The sequence below is a fragment of the Rattus norvegicus genome, chromosome X (assembly GCF_036323735.1).
Source record: "Rattus norvegicus strain BN/NHsdMcwi chromosome X, GRCr8, whole genome shotgun sequence".
NCBI classification, from domain to species: Eukaryota; Metazoa; Chordata; class Mammalia; order Rodentia; family Muridae; genus Rattus; species Rattus norvegicus.
In genome coordinates this window covers 143,789,846-143,805,741 of record NC_086039.1, presented here as the reverse complement: position 1 = coordinate 143,805,741, position 15,896 = coordinate 143,789,846, and positions in this window count along the sequence as shown.

Below are 15,896 nucleotides of genomic sequence, written 5' to 3'. Positions count from 1 at the left end.
TAGGACTAGAAGCTTTATATGGAGACAAAAGATGTTCAGTTGGAACTCTGTATCTCCCATTATCTGACAACCTGATTTAGATCACCTTCATTTATGTATACATTTTAGGAAGTTTCAATTGCATTAGACTTCCAGAGACCCCTCAAATGGTCCTTAATTTTAGCTGTCTATCCCCAAATTTCCTGCACCTTCTCCTCTCCCTTACCTCTCCCCACTCAGTCCTCTGGCTTCAGCCACCTCACCCTCATCCATTTATCCATAACTATGGATTCTATTTCCTGTGGTTAGGGAGACAACCAAATTTATTACCCCTAGTTCCTTACTCTATACCTAACTTCTGTGGTTCTACAGATTGTAGTTTGGTGTCTTACTTATGATTTCTATTGCTGCAACAAAACACCAACACCGTGACTGAAAAAGCAAGTTGGGGAGGAAAGGATTTATTTGACTTACACTTTCACATTGTTGTCCATTATTGAAGTAAGTCATGACAGGAACTCAAACAAGTCAAGATCCTAAAGGCAGGAGCTGACACAGAAGCCTTGGAGGAATGCTGCTTACTGATTTGCTCCTCATGGCTGGCTCAACCTGCTTTCTTATAGAAACCAGGACCACTAGCCCAGGGATGGCACCACCCACAGTAGGCCTTCCCCCATTGATCACTAATTAATAAAATGCCTTACAGCTGGATCTCATGGAGGTATTTCCTCCTCTCTGATGATTCTAGTTTGTGTTAAGTTGATGCACAAAACCAGCCAGTACATTTGGTTATCATTGATATAACAGCTAATATCCACATATAAGTGAATTTATAACCATATTTGTCTTTCTAGGTCTGGGTTATCTCACCCAGATTTTTTTCTAGTTTCCAATTTCCTATTACTATGAATAAAGCAGCAATGGACATAGTCGAGCAATAATCTCAGTGATAAGATGAATCATCCATGGGTATATGCCCAAGAGTACTATAGCTAGATCTTGAGGGAGATCAATTCCCATCTTCCAGAGGAACCACCACACTGATTTCCATAGTGGGTATACAAGTTGACACTTCCACCAGCAATGGATCAGTGTCCTTTACTCCACATTTTCACCAACATCATCTTAGCCATTCTGACTGCTGTAAGATGAAACCTCCATTTTGATTTGCATTTTTGATGACAAAGGATGATGAACATTCTTTAACTGTTTCTCAGCCATTTGAGTTTCATCATTTGCGAGGTCTCTGATTCAATATTTACCCCAGCTTTAAGTTAGGTTACTTCTTTTCTTTTTAAAAAAATTTTATGTAGTGTGTGAGTGCTCTCATGCATATACATCTGCAGTCATATACTCCCTCTGGTTGCAGGGAATTGAATTCAGGATCTTTGAAAGAGCAGCCAGTGCTCTTAACCGCTGAACCATCTCTCTATCGCCTGTCATGTGTTTTCTTGATATCTAGTTGTTTGAATTCTTTATGTATATTGGATATTAGCCCTCTATCAGTTATGGAGTTGGTAAAAATCATTTCCTATTTTGTAGGCTGGCTACAACTTTGAATAACGATGTCCTTTGTCATGCAGAAGCTTTTTAGTTTCATGAGGTCCCATTTATTAATTGTTGATCTTAGTTCCTGTGTTAAAGGTGCTCTGTTCAGAAAATCTTCTCTTATGAAATGAGTTCAAGGTTATTTCCCCACTCTTTCTTCTATCAGGTTTAGTCTATCTAGTTTGATGTTGAGGTCTTTGATGCATTCAGAGTTGAGTTCTGTGTGGAGTGATTAAATATAGACCTATTTGGATCTTGGTCCAAATATATATCTGGGTCACAGGTATGGTCTCCAATTCTGGATTGTAGTTCATTCCAAATATAGTCAAATTGATAGAGAATAACCATCACAAACCACCCCTTGTCAACTTGACACAAATTATATCTCATGTCCAAAGTACAAATACTAAACAGGTCATAAATACCCCTAAATGATATAACTATCCCTTGTACAACTACAAAGGTGCTGTAAATTTAGAATAGGTCAATGTTCTTTGGGAAACATCCTTTCAGTATCTCAAACTTAAATATAACCATTGGTAAAGATAACACAGATATCTGTACAAATGCATTCTTTTTTTTTTTAAATCAAACCTTCCTACTTTAAGTTGCTTTTGGTAGATGTGGTAGTTTGAATAAGAGTGGCCTCCAGAGGCTTACCTGTTTGAATGTCCAGTCATCAGGCAGTGGAAATCTTTTACAGGATTTGGAGATGTGGCCTTGTTAGAGGAACTATCTCTGGGGTGGGCTTTGAGACTTCAAAATCCCATGCTGGGCTCAGGTCCTTTATCTGCCTTTCTGCCTAAGGATCAAGATGTAGCTCTCTGGCACCTACTCCAAGGGCCTTCTTACATGTGCCACCATGCTCCATGACATGATGATAAAATGGACTAAATCCATTTATGAAAGTGTAAGCAAGCCCCCAATTAAATGATTTCCTTTATAAGAGTCGCCTTAGTCATCATGACTCTTAAAAGCAATAGAACATTGACTAAGACAGCAGGTGTTTTTCCACAGCAAGGAGAAAAGTAAGAAATGCAAAAACTAAGTGAATATTTGAACTAAATATATAGAATGGGGCCAAGATGGTGTGGAAAACTTTCTTTTTAAAGTACAAGATAGTAGTTGAAAGTAAAAGGAAATATATCTTAGTCAGGGTGTCTTCTTCTTTTTTTTTTAACTTGAGTATTTCTTATATACATTTCGAGTGTTATTCCCTTTCCCGGTTTCCGGGCAAACATCCCCCTCCCCCCTCCCCTTCCTTATGGGTGTTCCCCTCCCAACCCTCCCCCCATTGCCGCCCTCCCCCCAACAGTCTAGTTCTCTGGGGGTTCAGACAATAGATGACTAATCATGGGGCATGTCTGCTTGTATTAATGTATATAACCAGTTTCCATAATATTTTCTCTTTCTATTTAATACAGATTTGTCTTATGGGTTCTGTTTTCTCTGATTCATACAGAAAACTTTGAGAGGAAGCCATTTTAGCCTCTCATTGCTAATTACAATTTCAACTACTCTCTGGCCTGACTGAACTTCACAGTTCATACATGACTCTTAATATTGTCTGTTGGACTTTGTAGCTCAGTTTGGCCTTGCACTTACAGCAACTCTCTGAACTAGCCTTGCAAGTGTTGAGATTATAGGTATAAGCTGTCCTACCCAACTGTCTGTTTTATTTTTAATAAATCATCTTTTCTTGAGCCCGTTTGAACCAGTTTCTACCCTTTACCTACTGCATTCATTGACTAAAACAATGTACCATATGACTTCCCATCAGTTACTTGAAGCATAAAGAAATAAGGACCTATTTTGATTCACAACTCAAAGGAATATAGCTCATCATGGCAAGAGAGGCATGTACTGGGTGTGGCTTGGTTGTTGTACCCTACAACAAAGATAATGGGGAAATGCCTGTGTCTCCTAAGTTTGTCCCTTTTCTCCTTTTATTTAGTTAGGGCAAATAGTACATGGGATAGATATATCCACCCACATTCAGAGTGAATCTTCTCTCCTTAGTAACACCTTTCTGGAAATACCTTTACAGACATGTCTGAAGGTGTTTCCTAGATGATTCTAAATCAGTCATCTTTTATACCAAGAAGATAATGACAAATGTGTTTCACCTCAAGTGACTCTCCTATAGTGACACACACACACACACACACACACACACATATATATATATATATATATATATATATATATATATATATGAAAAGTCATGGAATTACTTCCAAATTGAGTGACAAAGGTTTCCATGGTTGAATTTAGGAATTGAAAGTATATAAATATATATGTACCACATTACCATCCCTATCATCAAAGTAGAAATTGAAATATATGTAATATATGTATATTACAGATATTAAATATAGAGAGAGAATTACAAAGGTCACTGTGTGACTACATTATGGAAATATGTGTTAACTCAAGGACCCCAAATAAACACTGTCTCATGACCTCTAATCACAGTAGTTTGCTGAGGAGCTTTACCTAAGCCTATCTACTCTTTAAATATGTAATCCTTAGATCACAAACAGAAGTAAACACGAATCAATTATTTTCCTGGAAGGCTTTTTAATCCAGATTATGCTGGTATTTAAACAATTTGTGGAAAATATGCCACAGCTATAAATAGATTCTCTGTACATTTAAAATCATGAATACTGTTTAAGACCAGTGCCCCAAAGCCAATTAAGGAAATTACTATACATTCTTAAAACAAACAGTAGTTTAAACCAAATAAGACATGAGCTTTTTTTCACTACATTACAATATGAAGTAATAATCAATTTTTATCTGGGCATGATAGTATACAACTATAACCCAAGCATTTGGGAGGCAGAAGTGGGCAGTGTTAGATCACAGATCCTATCTCTGTAGAGATTAGCAATGTCTTATAACCTGTCTACAACTTTGCCTAAACTACTAAACTTCTGTCAGAACCAATGTAGAGTTGCGTAAGATGATTAGTTTCTGAATTTTGATCTTCTATCCTATTTAGTATTTTCACTAAACTGCTTAACTCAGAGTTGTCTCCCTTTAAAATTTTAAACATATTTAAAGAATAATCAATCCTTTTGTCTGTGGGTTGCTGTTGGATTTCCTGTCCAGCTTCCCCACACTGATGGTGCCCATCCTTACTAAAGGATCTTTCGTCTGAAATTGCCTCAGTGTATCTCTTTATGGAAACTAGAAAGAACATTTATTATTGAACACGTATTGCCAGGTATAATAGCTAGGATCTTTAGTCCTAGTACTCAGAAGGCAGAAGCAGGCCGAACTCTGTGAGTTTCTAAGCCATCCTGGTCTACACAGTGTGTTCCAGGACAGCCAAAGCTACATAGTGAGACACTGTCTTGAAACAAACAAAAACAAGCAAACAAGCAAGTAAGCAAAAAGAAAAAGAAAATTTATTAAGTCTAGCCTAGGCTACCACTTAGATCTTGTCTCAAAAATCATAAACAACCAATACAACAAAAACAAAACAAAACACACACAAAACAAACACAAGAAATAACAGCAGCCAGATAAGGCACACGGGCATGGAATACCATAATTACAGGCTGAAGCAATTGTAGAGCCTATGAATTTAAGCTAGTCTGGACTACAAGATAAGACCTAGTCTCAAAATAACAATAACAATGAACTCGGACATCAATATGGTACTTTACAGAGTATCAGAAAGTGAAGCAGAGGGGGTGGAGACAAGTCAGAAGTTAAGAATATTTGTTACTTATGCAGAGAAACTGAGTTCATTTCCCAGCACACACATTGTAGCTCACGGTCACTTGGAACTCTAATTCCAGAGGATCTCACGTCCTCTTCTGAACACATAGGGCCCCTTCATGCACCAGGTGCACATGCATTTGCAGGGAACTCACATGAAATAAATAATAAATAGGTATTTAAAAATGGTTAATGGCTAGGAAGTTAATCGGTCGACTACTTGTCTAGTATATGCATGGTCCCAGCTAGGCTAGATCCCAGGCACCTCAGAAACTGGATGCAGTAGCACATGGGTATAATCCCACCACTCAGGGCAGGAGGACCGAAAGTTCAAAGACATCTTCAACTATATAGTGAGTTTGAAGCCAGTCTGGAACGCATGAGACCCTGTGTAATAGGTAATTCAATAAATAAATATATACAGGCATATACATTCATACATAAATGCATAAGTAAACAAGTAAATGATGAATGAATGAAAAAATAAACATACAATTAAAAATTAAACACAATATACCCCCTGAAAACCCCATCACAGAGCTTTTATCAAGAGTTCTGTACTTTAGGGAATACCCTGTTTTTGATGGACTAAGAACTAACTAGGGGAGGCACTCCTGAAGGAGATATAGAACCTAGTGATCTGGTGTTTAAAGAGAAAAGAAGAAAACCAAACTGTTGCCTGATAAACACACACACAAATGGCCCACAGGATCAATTCCACCCTTTTGTGACTGTTCCATTCTTTGTAGTTAATTTTATTTGGATAACAATGTTGAAATAGCAACAGGCTGGGGAGGCTAGAGACTCACAGTGATAACAGTGGGTTAAACTTGTGGAAGCCTGGGGTCATTTAGAAACAAGCTTGTATTTCGGTAAAGTATAACAGGTATTAATGATAGGAGATTGCTCAACAGTCAAGGAATGTCAGTTACCAGAGAAATTGCTTAATTATTAATTATGACTTACAGCTGAGCAAAGTTGAGACATTACCAATTACAGTCTTAGTAGTGTTCTGTAGGAGAAGAGCTAATTAGGTTTTTGTGAGGAATGACAAGACCATTGTGTCTTTGAAGTCCAGTATACTGTCTGGTTGCCTGGGTGATTCTGGGCATTCTATATGGATACACACACTGAAGAATACAGCTCTCCTCTAAATTTTAATGAAATGCACCGTGTAAGTACTTATTTGATGGGTTTAAAGCTTTCTTTTGTCACTGAATGTGCTAGGCTTATGCCAGAATGGATAAGAAAGATTTTCATAAAGCACTGATTAGAGCAGCATGCTATAGGGAGACCAGAATAAAAGAGAGGGAGGGAATGACAAGTAAAAGGCAGGCCAATTGGTGCAGAAGAAATTAAAGCCCTCGCTTCCCAGAGGACTCTGGTTTGTGTCAAGTCGACAACAAAACAAAACAAAATAAAACAAAACAAAAAACACCTAAACAGTACACTCTACTTCATGAAACTATTAGCATAGTGGAGCATGGTAATTGGGGTAACCTGAATCTGTGTTCCCAAGCCTTAGTCACTCATATTTGGTACCAGAACAAACTTGTATTCACCGTGAAGTAAAAACTGTGTTTTACATCAACAAGGAAATACTTCTAGAAATCCTCAAATTCTTAGATAAAGATGTCAGATCTCATTCTCCTATGCATAAGGAGAGGACTGTAGAAGATCCCTGAGCACTTCAGGGTTTACAAAAAGGTTGTGTTTAAATTATTGCAGGCAAAATTTTAAGCAAATGTAGTTGCTACCTATTGAGAGAGAGCTGCCTGTTCACCCAATTCCCCTTTCTTTCTCTTTTTTTTCTTTGCTCTGTGAGCTGTCTTTTAAAAAGGAACTTCCTAGTTTACTAAAGGGTACTGGTAGAGACTAAATGTCTCTCAGGTCAGGATAAGACATAATAAAAATAAATGTTATTTAATATGTCTATACATAAAGTCTCGTATCCTTAGCATTATTCTGCCATCTTGTAGAAGGGCTACTCCCATGTTGCATGTGGCTTGAGTTCCAGAACTGTGGCTATGGAAAGTGAGGGAATGAAGAAAGGACAGACACACAGAGACACACATACAATAAAGCTGGGATCAAGTGCTGCTCTTTAACTGAGTCCTGAAAGAATCCAGAACCTCAGTGTGTTTATTAGGTACAACACAGAGGGAGGGTTTGGCTAGTCTCAGTAGGAGACCTCTTGTAGGCAAGAGTAATATCAGGCTGTAAATGTCCCAGAGGAGGAAGCTAGAGTTGCTAGTGTTTGAGCACACTGGCCAATCATTCATAAACACCTATGCTCAAACTCCCGATGAAAGCTTTGCCATTCCTCTTGAGCCTGACCCATAGAGGCTTTGCCAATTTACCACTGACCAACTGGTTGTGGAGTCATGTCTCAATACACATTCACTCAGGACTTCATCCACGCAGTGATATCTTTGGTCGCCATAGTGTAATGTCCAATAGGGTCTGCTTGGGATCTGAGGACATGCTAACTTGATGATAAAAGGCCTATAGACTCTTGTCATACTGCTGTCCTTCCCTAAGGCCATACCTGAGGCCTCTTGAATTACCTATAACCAAATGACTGGAAAGAAACAAGAAACAAAGTACATTCATATAAAATTTGCATAGGTGTGTTTGTGCTATCCGAGAGGCCATTGAGAACTGCAGAACTACAGCTCCACCACAAAGTACCCCTGAGCAAAAAGTGGGAAGGGACATATCTGGGGAGCAAACCTGGATTTCTAGCATATCTGGGAAAGAGCATGAGGAGCAGGCTTACTCATCATTGTGTTGACCGGGGATTTAGTGCAAGTTTCAAAATAGTACTACTGGAAAACTAAATTATATTTGCCTTTAAATAGCATGTGAAAATAATAAAAACTGAAGTCACGTGTGGTGGGTGGCACATGGCTGTAGTCCCAGCACTAGGCAGGTAAATCAGGGGAGTCACCCAATGTTCTCATCTTCACATGGGACAAATATAGTCTAGAATGTAAATGGTTTGCACAAGAAGCAACTAGTTCACAGCCAAAATTGATACCTCTTAGACAGCTCAGGGTTTTTCCTCCACAGCACATGGGTTATTAGTTCCTTCGTCAAAATCTCCTGAACTTTACCAGTGTGCCGTGCTCATCCCCAAATAACAGGGACTAAAGTGAATAGGAAATCTATGATCCTGGTTTACATATAAGTTTCCACAGCCCACACCTTTAAAGGGCTCATATATTTGTTCTATTTTGCACACGTTGCTGTTTTTGTGAATATTGGTGTATTCATAGTTATATCCTGTGACAAGAAATAATTAGAGCCAAAATGGCAAATTCTTTAGCAAGTAGGGCAAGCTAAATCCTTGCTTAAGAGTGCCAATTGGAATTACCAATGTTAGAAACCGAGCCAGTAAGAACTATACAACTTAAAATAAAACAGACCCCAACAGAGATATTAATTAACTCAAGGTTGGATTTGATTGTTAAGGGGAGTTTGCATCTCTATCACCGCTGGGAAGAGAGCCATTTTAAATGGATTTTGATGGCATCCTGCCTGAATCTTAGTACCTCAGTGATGGCTTGGATGGGATAAAATTTGAATTAATTGATCAGGAACACTAGATGTACAATCTGCTATTATTTTAAAACAATGGAAAGTGGTGAAAATAGAACTGAAGAGTACCCCCATGGTTTGTTAATTTTTAGCTTGGCACCTCAATTTCTATTCTGTTTCTTATGAAGTCCCATCATCTTTCTCAATTGCTTGTTCTCCTACAAATTAAGCATTTTCAGCAGACCAAGATTACTTATTCTCATGCATCCTCTTCACCCAAAAAGACAAGATTCATTCTCTTCTTTTCTTTGACAGCATTTTCTTGTCTTCAGAAAGAAATACTCACCCCTCTCCACTTCCTCAGATATTTACCTTTTTTTTACAGACTTCTTCTGTCTTACTGGGTACTTTGCTTTCTTATGTTTTGCTGGAATTTAAGACAAGGTCTCATCACATATTTGGGCTAGCCTTGAACTCATTATGGTGTTCGGGATAGCTCTTGCCTCATTCTCATCCTATTCAGTGCTGTGCCTATAAACATGTGACAGCATGTCTGCCTTCTCTTTCTGTATTTAAACATGTTTATATGTACCCTTAGTTTGGAACATAGTTAAATCTAATGGCTCTCATAACGACTCTCATAAAACATTTTGTTTCTTTCTCTTTTTAAAAAAGATTTGTTTGTTTGTTTGTTTGTTTGTTTGTTTGTTTAATGTGAGTGCACTGCAGCTGTCTTCAGACACACCAGAAGAGGACATCAAGTCCCATTACAAATGGCTGTGAGCCACCATATGGTTGCTGGGAATTGAACTCAGGACCTCTGGAAATGCAGTCAGTGCTCTTAACCAAGGAACCACCCCTTCAGCTCCTTATTTCTTTCTTTTAACTATCAAATTTTGTAAATGAACACTTTATACCTGTAAACTCCTGAAATCTAGCTTCTAGTCCAACTACCCATGAAACTATTCTCTTAAAGCTCATGTATGATTTCTGAAACATTAGGTAAAATTACACGTTTCAATTCTTATTTTCTGTGGCCAGGAATAAAATCTTGAAATTCACAGCATACTTTATACACCAAACTCTAATACCAAGTATTTCCATGTACATTAGGCAGTTTCATTTAATCATTATTGCTGTTTCAACATAGTTGAAATTAATTCATAAATTTCTTCACTGTGTTTTCTCTCTGAATGACTTTCTTATATATGGCAAATATATCTCCTGCAAAATCAGGGATCATATCTGTCATGTTCATAGCTATTTCTATCACATTACTTTGGTGTAGTCAGTGTTCAAAACTATTTGTTGAGATAAGTAATAAATGGACATCATTCTCCCACTAAGGAAGCTTCAACTTCCTAGAATAATTTTGAATTCACTCCTTTTCTTTGACCTGTATATTAGATCAGCGATCAAATCTCATCAATTGTGCCACCAAAATGTTAGAATCATGGATTTTCAATCAGTTTAACCTCTTTGACTCCTTCCTATGGTATTTTCTACTTTGGTCAAGGTTTGCAACACATTACTTTCTTCATCTCCAAAATGGTGGATAATAGCTGTACTTACCTTTATCAGATCAGTAAGTACAAATGGGATAATTTGTATAATGCATGCAGCATCATGGCATAGAGCAAGAACTCAGAGAAGGAAAGCTATTAAAATTGTGCAGCTTCCCACGGGGCACATTAACTTACTACTTCTTCTTTTCTTGAAATATTCTCTATTTCTTGCTGTCCACTCAAATGCCTACACATTTTTAAATTGTTATGTTTATGTTTGTATTCAAAAGCTGAACTGACTTCAAAGGCTTACAAATAAAATATCAGACTCTGGTTTCACCTTTACCAACTTCTGGTCTGCATTTCTAGAGTAATAGCTTATAGTAATTTTAGCTGCTTTAGTTACATATTTCCACATAAAATCCTTGTATCTGCATCTTAACTTTATGCTGCTGTGAACAAATTATTTGAGGAAAACAACTTTAAAAGGGGAAGATTTCTTTTCACTAACAGTTTCAGAGGTTTCTGCCCCTGGTCAGTATACTCTACTGATATGGGCCTGAAGACATTATGACCAGAAGACCACCGAGGAAGGATGTGATGGAACACAGCAGTTTACTTCATGCTGTATGGAAGAGGAAGGTCAGGGACATCATGCCCTTCAAATGAACTCCTATCCTCACGGACTTACGTCCCCTAGTGACTTACTTCATCCCACCAGATACCACCACTCACTACCTCCTAAGAATGGCATCAACATATGAGCCCATCAATGGAAAGACCTTGGGATTCTATCACCTCTGGATACCTTCATACCTTGATACCCAGACTTGGGACCATGTTATCAACACATCTATCTTTTGGGACATACTTTATATCTAAACCAAAACTATCAATATTTCTTGATCCCTTGATTGTTAGATAGTGCTTGTTACCATTTTGGTATGGAATACAAAGATTTAGATTTCACACATTACTGCAAATTTTTCTGTCATCATCCTATGTCAGTAAACTCACAGGCAAGCACTTTAACATTGTGCTACATCCTTACTACTGATGGAATATTTGAATAGTTTTGGCTATGTAAATTTTTATCAATGTGAGCCAAGTCAAATTTTATTATGACTGATTTATTTTTTTTTTAGGGCCTCCATGCTACCCCCAAGTACTCTCAGACCCAGACAGCCCACAAACCATTCCAGCATGGCAAGGTGCCTTAAAGTTAGTTCTGGCACCTGTGGGGCTATATGGAACTAACCATAATTTATCTCTGGTTAGTATCTCTTCCGGTGGCTCTCTACTAGCCACAAACTCGCTGGTTCCAGCTACCCAGTAAAATCGGGGCTCTAGAAGTCAGGGCTGGCCTATCATGACTCCCTCACATGGACTCTGCCCACACTGCCTGCAACCGCCTCCTGGTAGTTATGGTATAAACTCCCAACTACCCTGTGAAATCATGACTCAGTAAGCTGTAATTTATCAATCAGATTTATGTGTTAAATTATCAATCCACAATACATCTAGACAATAAACTCACAACCAATTGATAAGGATATAAACATCTGCCTAGATAAGATAAATTTACCTATAGAAATCCATCCCTTAAGATATATACATAACTACCTTATGAAGAGCCATTCAAGACCACCAGGATCTGGGTCGTCCTTCTCCATCTCCATCTTGATTCTCCCACTTTCCCTTCTCTCTCGCCTTACAAACACTTTGTCCCTGCCTTACCTTTTTACTGTCCAATCATGGCCTTGACCTAACTTGTGCAAGCCCTTACCTGTATATAGACATCAACCTACAAGGTACTATGAAGGAAGGCTTCATGTTACAGGAACAGTGTGTCACCAAAGTTGCTACGGATTCTTTTTTTTTTTTTTATTAACTTGAGTATTTCTTATATACATTTCGAGTGTTATTCCCTTTCCCAGTTTCCGGGCAAACATCCCCCTCCCCCCTCCCCTTTCTTATCGGTGTTCCCCTCCCCACCCTCCCCCCATTGTCCCCCTCCCTCCAACAGTCTAGTTCACTGGGGGTTCAGTCTTAGCAGGACCCAGGGCTTCCCCTTCCACTGGTGCTCTTACTAGGCTATTCATTGCTACCTATGAGGTCAGAGTCCAGGGTCAGTCCATGCATAGTCTTTAGGTAGTGGCTTAGTCCCTGGAAGCTCTGGTTGCTTGGCATTGTTGTTCATAAGGGGTCTCGAGCCCCTTCAAGCTCTTCCAGTTCTTTCTCTGATTCCTTCAACGGGGACCTATTCTCAGTTCAGTGGTTTGCTGCTGGCATTCGCCTCTGTATTTGCTGTATTCTGGCTGTGTCTCTCAGGAGAGATCTACATCCGGCTCCTGTTGGTCTGCACTTCTTTGCTTCATCCATCTTGTCTAATTGAGTGGCTGTATATGTATGGGCCATATTGGGGCAGGCTCTGAATGGGTGTTCCTTCAGTCTCTGTTTCAATCTTTGCCTCTCTCTTCCCTGCCAAGGGTCTGATTTATTTTCTTAAACAGCATTCCGTTTTCCTTTGGATTTAAAATTAGCTTGTTATTTATTTTTATTTTTTTAGTTTGTCTGTTTTCTTCCAGTGAGGGCTATCCATCATTAATTTCTTACTACATTTTTCATAGGACTGTAAATCCTCTCTTTTTAATTCTATTGCCTATATTGCCAAACACATCAGATAATCAGGACCTCTTTCTTTTAGAGCATTTCTTGTTAATCTTTTTACTTTCCTTTGCTCTCTTTAGTTTGCCACATAACTGCTTGCCTTGTATTTCCATCCATTATCATCCAGAGAATTCTCTTTTGTTCCTTTTATGTTCATACCTGTTTTCATGTCTTTTTTGGTTCATATTCTTATTTGAAGGAATGTACATTTCGTAGCGTCTGTACAGTAGCTTCCTAGAAATGGAGACTCAAATTTTATAACATTAGGATGTAACTGGAATACAGCACTTGTGTATCTGGCATGATGCCCTGGATTTTATCACCAATAAAATACATAGACACAGAGAGATACACACACACACACACACACACACACACACACACACACATGCACACACACTCCTCCTCAGTATATAGTCATTGTTCCTCCAGACATGTCTATTTATATTACTTAGTGAATTATTTTTACTTTTCAATTTTTATTGCTTTTCTGGGTTGAGATGCTTTCTTGCTTCCTGACCCTGACCTTTTAATGGACAATTCTCTAATACATCTATCTGCTCCTCCTTTTTGAAAGCAAAACCGTGAGCTCTTCCTCAATCACCTTAGACTTGTGCCATTCTCTATGTTTATGAACTTCACCTGTCAGTATCCTAGGATGTAATTAATATAGGGTACTTGTACCACAATAACAGGGAGACCCAGTGGCATCTAAAGAAATGTCATTTAAGCTAAGAACTGAAGTATGAATCCCTAAGATAAGTAAAAGCATTTTAGCAGAGATGGTTGCCTGTGTAAATGCTATTAGGAGAGAGGGAGAGCTTGGGAAACTCCATTAAGTAGAGCCTGGTAAGTCAGAGGGATAGTTGCCTACTTGAGGCTAGAAAAGAGAGCAGAGGCTGGAGAATTCAAGATCTTGTAGGTGATATTAGGGAGGACTCTGGCTTTTGTTAAAGGCAAAGTGAAGACCCTGAAAAGTCTTAAGAACGTCCGTGGTTTTATAGTATTTTGACAAAAAGTCTCTGTAGGCCAGACTGGTCTTGAACTCAAGGCAATCTTCTTGCCTCATCTTTTCTAGAACTAGGATTACAAGCATGAACCACCCTTCCACCTTTAGGGGAATGATTTGATCTATTTCCCAGAGATTTTGGGGGTTATTATGTGAACAGTGATTTGGGAAGGATCAACAGGAAGGATAATATGGACAAAGTTGGTCTTAAACATCAAGGGACAGCCTTGCCAAGGGGAACATTTTGCATATGTGAAAATTATCTTAGGAGATGGACCTGAACGCTCAGCATATGCAACTGAAGTTCTTCAACTTGTTGATAATGGGCAATTTAGACTCAGAAGAAACTCTTTTACTCTTTTCTCCTTTAAAAAATTTTGGGACTAAGTAGAAGATATAATTAATCCTTCCTGGCCATTTACTTCTGGCTGATTTACTGTATTCCTATTTGATGCCATTCAGGGACTGGCCTGCTGAACCATAGGGTCTGTTTGGCATTCCTTCTGGTGATCTTTCAGAGTAGGAGGTAAGAAGCTGCAAACGGCTTGGGGGTTAAGACAGAGAAGGGCTCCAAGATAGAAATGGGGCAACTGGATCACTCCTTCGAATTCCTAGGCTTCAAGCTTTCTCTCTAGTCAAGTTTAGGAGAGGTTAGATTCCTTTCTGAATTGCCTGGAAGCCATGGCTTCTGTTGCAGTCTGCTGACACCCTGCAATAGTTGGCATTATGTACCATTACTGGTCATGACAGTTTGAGCAGGAGGAAGGTGGTTTCTGTAGCTCTGTTTATGGAGTTGGCTGAATACACCTGCTAGCTGATGGTCTGCTTTTCATAGACATCCTCAGCACCTAGGTTTTCTTTGGAAACTGTGAAGAGGCACTGAAAGACCAAAAATAATTTCTTCCTGTCTTAAAAAAACTTCACAAAGGAAGGATTCTACGGGCTATTTGCAAGAGCAACTCTAATCTCAGGTTGAGCTTGAGGTATGGAAAAAATCGCTTTTTGCATAAATCTCATGTTTTGGTAAATACAGTTTGATTGGTTTGGAATTGCAATTTTATAGGGAAGCAAATTACTCAGGACTCAGGAGTATGGGTGTTGTGCTGCCATAAATTAAAAAGACAAAGAGATAGTGGAATCTAATAACAAATGAAATGTGAACAATGATTTTACTACGTCCCAAGGGATCTTAAATTCACCACTTTCAAAGCGCAGTCAAATTTACAAAGTTTTTCGAATGCCCATTTTTCAAAGTCTGCACAAACCTATGAGCAGAGTACATTTACTTCCATCCGCTTCACGGAGAAAGGATTTACCAGCGAAGCTCCCACCCCGAACTGTCTGAAACAGTTAAAGTTTACATTTCTTTGATAAAGATTCTAGATTTCTCCCTGGATGGCTATCAATCTTGGGGTTACAACCTGCGACTCAAGGCAGAGGTGGCCGCCCATCGTCAATAAGAGTTACAAGAGCCAAGTTAAAAGTGTAGAGCAGAAAAAGATTTAGGCAATGTGGTCACATTGATAAAGGACAAAGAAATCCAGTGGCAGCTCATTCAATACTTCTCCCCAAAGGACATGCACATCAAAACACTCTCAGGCAAAGTGTGGTCCCACCTAGCATTGACCTAGCCACATTATCATCTGGATTTTAGTTTCATATTGTAAGATGGTCTGACAAATCGTTAGAAATGTGTAGAATCTCTTCTCTGGACAAATTTCCCTTTCTGGCAGGGAGTTTTTTCATCACCAACTAGGGGATTCCCCTGTAAATTTCCATTCCTTTGGGATCCATTGTTTCAAAACTGTGATGTATAGTCAGACTGAGAGACACAAATGTCTCCTGAGAATATCTTTATTTCTGTCAGGCACATTACTGAGTGGTAATAACTCCCTTCACTTCCCCATTTTAGT